This window comes from Opisthorchis viverrini (assembly GCF_000715545.1).
Source record: "Opisthorchis viverrini unplaced genomic scaffold opera_v5_4, whole genome shotgun sequence".
In the NCBI taxonomy this organism is placed as follows: domain Eukaryota; kingdom Metazoa; phylum Platyhelminthes; class Trematoda; order Opisthorchiida; family Opisthorchiidae; genus Opisthorchis; species Opisthorchis viverrini.
In genome coordinates this window covers 2413690-2420601 of record NW_008751660.1, presented here as the reverse complement: position 1 = coordinate 2420601, position 6912 = coordinate 2413690, and positions in this window count along the sequence as shown.

The following is a 6912-nucleotide window of genomic DNA, read 5'->3' as shown; positions in this document are numbered from 1 at the left end:
CTGCTCGCCTTCAGACAGATTTGTGTTTTGGGGTGTTATTTCCATAGCTCGCCCTCTCCGATTACAGCGATATTCTGAGCTGAAAAGAACTTTGAAGGTCGTTCTTTGTTCGCGTCACTGTCTGGTCAATCCCGCCACAAGTCACGTTCTTCCGCCGTTTATCTTCCTGTGTCCGTAATCGTGGATCAGAGGTGCGAACTTCCAAACCATGTGGTCGCTACACGTGTATGGGAGGGAGCGCCAAAACTTGCCAGCACAGATAAACACAAGGTTTCTCGTGTTGTTTCTGCTCTTTTTTAAATTATGTCAGTGACCGATTGACGCAGGCAGCGAACCACAGCCCACCTCGAGGAGAATGTCCTCACGATACTGATTGCAACCAAGTTCCAAGTTCACGTTTTGTGAGGTTAAATGTGCACATAATTGTTGACTGGCCACAGGTACGGGACAGTAATATCCAGCTGCATACAACAACAATGAAGTCACGCAGAAAACAATGAGGAGTAGTCATCAAACTCGTGCTAAATTCACCACCCGGTGTATCCAGCTGATTGTTAGAATATAAAGTTACGACAAAGTTTTCTTCGGACGGTATATTATGGATGCCATCCAAATAGTATGGAACACAGCTGTGACGTCGACCCAAGTGTACAATTGCTGATATGAGGGCTTATGTCCCAGAAGATAGGACTAAACAAGCAATAGGAACAAGGTATTATAGGATTTCTGGGGGAGAGAAATTGCACAGAAACCTCGCACATGAAAACTTAAATAGCGAAAGCATCGCCAGGCTTACTTGTGAAATCTCGCGTAATTTTTCCTCGCCCAGAAATGTACTGTTAAACCTTTTGTGCGGAACACTGGAAGGGTGGCGTTTTATTTTCGGTCAGCCTGAATTTAGGTGCTCAACTCAGTCAACGTATCGCCAGGGATATGTGCTGTCCGGTGTGGCAATTTTGTCCCCGCGTTTCTCTCATTTTTTCTGTGCTCCCAGTTTCAGCTTAAGTGGCAGTAATTCTGTCAGTCAATACGCCTCAGGCCGCTTCATTGGAGCGTTGACCTGTCAATTCTGGAGCTTTCTGAAAAAGGTTTTATTGTACCATATTTCCTGAGGTTCCAATGTCCACTTCACCCCTTGGTGTGCAAATGGAAACATTTTTCTACATTGGATTTGTGAACGCAGAAGTTATACATAGCCCTACTATTGATTACCACCTCATTAGGTAAACTACCATGAATAGTGGAGATGAAGTAAACACCTGGTTCTGGCACCGGCGAGTGGTTTAACTTGAGGCCACTTGCGATAGGACGTTATCATACATCGCTTATGAAAATCAATTTCCAGAGGATATCCAAATACACCAAATGCATCGTTTCATTTACTTAAGGCGTGGGGTAAATCCAAGTCACTTTTGTCCTCACGAAATTCGCAGAATTATCAAACAAAAACCGCTGAATAAATGAACGCATTTACATGAGAAATCGCCCACATTGTGTGTAATAGATGGGCAAAACACAAGCCGGCCAAAAGGATAGGAATAAACAGCAATAAACGCATCGCATCAGCGAGGGACAAGCGGAAAGTCAGTGTGTGGAAATTAATTGTCTCATGTCATTCTACTCACTGCATACTTTCGTCGACAACTCGCCTTGTCCTCTTATGAGGACATCGTGAAATGTTTAGGGTGAAAAATTAGAAGCAAGCCTTGCTACTGGTTCTAACATGTATACCTACATGACATTTATCGAAGGCTCCCAAAAAATTAGAATGTGGTAAATAACTGTGGACAAACGCAAGTTGGCTTTTTTCCCGTAACCAAATTCACTTTTGACTTTAAACATTACCTCAAATATTTACAAACTTTAAGAGCTTCAGAAAAAAGAATAATTCAAATGACCGGTAAAACGTCCTCCTAAGATACCCTCAATTGAATGACTAAATTCCGATAACACGGTGACGTATGGAGGGACGCCGTAACATGTCTGAATGTAAATCAACCACATTGTAAATCAGCCCGTTTCGACAAACGCTTTAACACCACATTACTGGTTGGCGGGTGTGTACCTGAATCGCCCCAAATACTACATACCTCTGATAAATTTCAACGAGGATAAAACGACCGTACACTGCTTCTCGGCTATTCGGATTAGAGTAACCGTCTTGTCGGAATCTCTACATAACTTTCCTAACCTGCACATTATATGAGCCTAGGCCTTCTACCTTATTCTTCACGTTGAATATTGCCGTGCCTGTGAAACTGCTCAAGAGCAGAATAGTTTTTGTCACCCTATCACTCCATCCATCAATCGCAGGTGAACAGTGAAATCATTCTTTAGCTTAGCGTACAAAAACTGTTGTCAGATCACCAGACGTAATCTCTGATGGCACTTTATTTTCATGTTCAAGGCTGTGCCCCTCTACCATTTTTGCAGCTAAATCATGCAATACAAGTCATGAATGACGTCAGCGACAAAAAACCGGCGAGTAAATAAAGGAGATTTATCGAAGCTCGTGATGAGGTTGCTTGCCGTGCCGGATGATGACGACAGCAAGAGAAGACCTCACAGATTGAAGGTTTCCATTTTTGTAAATTGTTCTCCATTTTGAGCTATTCATAGTTTTTGCCAGTTTGAGGAGGTTTTGGAGCATCCAATGGAGGTTTCGCGCTGCAAGTGAAGTAATTATATGTATTGCAGCCCAAAACTATGTGCAGGTGTTCTATTCTTGTCAAGAATCATCGGCATCTTACACCTTATGAAACTCAGAGCTGCACACACCAAATATACCCAGTTCATATGTGACCCCCGCTTCATTTCAGACTGACCGGTTAGCTCGTGGCAATTCAGTTGCCGCACCAGATCGTCTGCTCTGGTTTCTAATTTTCCTCAATTCTTATCACGTGCCATGCAGGATGATTGTAGTTTTGCCCTCTTTCGTTTGTTTTCGTCCTCCACATTTGAATCGTAACGCTCTAATATTGTATTGGCTTGTTTCCAAAAAAATAAAAATCCTGCTAACTGTATAACCTGCCCACGTCGATTAATGCGTGCCAAGATACATTGGATAAAGCCCACTGTTTATGACACTGTCCCTTTTCTGCGTAATTTTGCTTCCCACAAATCCCGCCAGCCATGCTTTTCTTCTGACTGTAACATTATAATCATGCCTGAGGGCATACCACCCACTAATTTGGAATAAACATTATTATTATTATCACTATTGTTGTTATCTCATACATAAACACTGCACCAGGGCATCTGTCCAGCAGGATCTCAGCCCAAATATTTCTGTCCAGCACTCATGTACGAAATCATCCTCTGATGCCGTTGAAATGACCGTTACAAATGCTTGAGATGTCCAACCCAGACGGGCATTTCACAGACCTCATGTTCGCCTTTGATGCTCACAAGAACCTTATGGCCCAAATTCACCGGCACCGCCACCCGCATGCTACCTCCACATTCACCGCGAAACTTTCCGTCACCTTATTACCGCGTCTTCTCATATATCATTCATTCTCATATCATTGCAATACCCAGAGAATTCATGACCGTACTCCGTTCCATATTGACTTCCACAGGTTCAACAACTTGATATTAGTCGGCAGACTTACTGCCTCCAACCACTGTAGCAAAATTTATCATCTCCTAACTGGCACCTAACCTTATTTGCCTGAGTTGCAGTTCATCCAAGTTAATCTACAATGGCCTGTTAGGGTTTTATATGCAGCACTGAAACGCAGCTGTTGCATGACATGTTTGATGCTCCTACATCCCCCGGGATACACCATTTTTCGACATGATAGTTCCTGACGCTCTGGGGATAGTTGCACTCTACGCTCCGAAACCAAGTTAGATATACCTTCTGAAGATCTGACGCTGCGCGACACCCTAAACTCCGTTCGTTTCCCTGCTTAACAGTTCAACAAACCCTTTTTACCCAGTCAATTGTAAATTTTTTCTCCACAACATCACCAGCTTCTTCGAACACAAGTTCAACCGCACCCCAACTTTATGGACTGATTGCTGGATACCTCAACATTTCTCAGAATTGCTGGTTTCAGTACAACCGCGACGTGCAATTTTTGCCTCTGCTAGCCCGCTGGCTGTTGAAAGCGGTGTCCAGATCTTGAGGAACCCCACACTCGTGTCTGACACCGCGAACATTTCTCGCGCTGCGGGTTATCCATGTCCCCCTGCTGCAGTCTGGCCAAACTTCCTTGCGACCACCGAGTTGTTGCCTGCAGCTGTACAGGTATCCATCCCTGTTTCAATCCTCCATCGTTAGTTGCGCTGACATCGTCGAGGCATTTGCAGTCTCCGTGATTTACAAAGCCCGCGACGAGTACTCTCTATCGTGGGGCGTCGTCCTCATTTCCTACAGCGGGGAGCCATCTTTTATACCGTCGTCACTTCTCCACGCGCTTTTGATGTTTATGGTTGACATTTAGCCAGATAGTTGACTGTACCGGGTGGCATGCTTCATACGCAATGTGAACTCTTTTGCTGATTTCATAACCTCTTTATTCTCATGCTTATTTACAAACTTGCGTGTGAGCTTGCGACTGTCGAACTAGCTTCCGAGAAGCGTTGGGAACCCCTCGCACATTCTCGTCGATCCAGAATACTGGGACGCGCCATTCACAGAGTTTGCATCTCCAGGTCTTTTGCAAGCGGAAGTATTGGGAATGCCGATGAAATTCTTGACGATAGGCCTCCTTCTGATCTCTGATGTCACAACAACCATGATCTTTCACTTCCTCCACTGCCATGTTCCTTGTATTTTCCTTCTACCTACTAGCTTTTTTTGAAGATTGTTCTTTCGTTGTATGCGTGAAGACCACATCTGACGCTGAAGTAAGCCCCTTCTTCGCACTCTAGGTTGTTGTACCTGAAATCACTTACCTAACCGACGGCTTATAGACTAAAATCTCTCGTTTACCGGCAGCATATTCTCCCTCAAATTAAGAGCAGGCTGAGAGTTTGTCCTCAAATTCCTATTTAACCTCTTCATCTCCATAATTTTCGGCACATTGTCAAGGCTGTGAGAGCAACTAACAACCGTCCCGTTCCATATGCTAGACCACTGAATATCTCCAATCAACATCCCTCGAATTCGCTCATTCCCCCCTACCTTCAGTTCCTCGTTGAAGTTTCTGTCGTGGATAATATGCTTTCTAGCAATACCCTCGATGGTCGAAAATGCGAGCTTACAATCGCGTGATAATCTACCACGTACCGGATATTTCAGTTCACTCACATTCCGTCCGCTTGCGATGCGGGAATCTGCACTACTCTTATTCGGCTAGATTTTGAGGCATCATTTAAGCCGGTCGCACGGTGTCCTCCAGGATAAATTACAATCTACAGGTATTATTGTCCCACTCTTGCGATTGTCCTTTTTTAGTGAACTGAGATACCGGGTTACTTAAATCAGGAATCGTTTCTCATCACCGGTTCCCATCACCAGCATGGCTATTCAGGTTGGCATTTCTGTCTCCTGCTCTTTTTGCTGCGTATCGACGGAAATACAGTCCCGATAGCCCACGGCTTTCTTTTGGCGGTAACGCTAGCATATATGTTTTAGGTCCTCACTTCATCCATCACTCACTCTTATCAAAGTTACTTATTCCGCTGGTACCCTGAATGCGACTATTTTCACTGTTCACGAATGTGTGCCTCTCTCCTGTTGACTTCTGAATCCCAGTGATACACTTACTTTTAAAGCGCTTTCTTATCTTACCCTTCTAGAGGTCTCATCTTGGAAAACAAGGATATTATTATTCTTGCACATGAGGATTTCCCAAACATATGTGACGCGGAGCCGCCATGGTCCACAAGCTCTATGCGCTCATTCATTGCGCTTTCTGATGCATAGTTATAATCTTTGGGCAGTTTGTAAGACTCATTCTGGACACACCCATAATTTGCTTGACAGTATTCACAGGTGTGTCGAACTTCCGCGGTGAATGTGTAATGCTCATGTACGAAGTCGTTTTTCCTGTCTTCGGTACTACCATGTAACCTTTGGCGTCTGTCACTTGTCCCGGACGCTACGCAGATGAGGCAAGTTGAGTTCAATTAAGGTCTACTGCGCTTCCAGATCTGTGGAAGGGTGCTTATGGCTGATTGCCGCCCTGAGTTTGTTTCCGCCTTTTGCATAATATCTACAAATCTGAACTTTGGCGCTTGTCATTGACTTGTTTAGGTGCCCATCCGCAAACTTACCCTTTTGCCTGCATTATAAATTACGGAACGCCCCACTTTCCCACATCCACATCGCATTCTTTTATGCGGAAATTTTAAACCTTCTGTGTTCTTACCTCTTCGTTGAGGGAGGAAGATTTTTATTTGCCCCGCAGTTTACCCTAGACATATTTTTAATAATAGAAGTAGTTCATTTCCGACTAGCGGGTGGCATGATCATGGGGCCACAGTCAGAATTATGCATGACTGTGGGTTTTGCGGGTACTTGGGATTGCGCGAAAAAGTACAGTATTGTAGTTAATATTTGACGTGGACTTGGTCACGTCTAAACCGGCATGGGAAATAGGACAACCAATATTCCTAGGAGTTCACCTTACTGATGGGGGAATATATCAAGCTGGGACAAGATCAGACTGTTAGAATTTGAGGCTGCTGGACAAGAATAGATTGCGAGGGAAAAAAGGCCTCATATCTAGCGCATGCTAAAACTTCATATTGCGAAAAATGGGGAAAAGGAAGAGCGAATCTGGTACGGTGGCAGGATTGCCTCGATCTGGACCAAAGTGAAGTCCAAAAACACCGATGATGCCTATTAGGCGTTGAAATGTTGGGCTGACGGCGAGGGTCATATAGGCGTAAGTGGTGATGATGAAGTAAACGAATCAGCATCACAGATAAGTGGTAGCAGGAATCTCAGCCATGGTG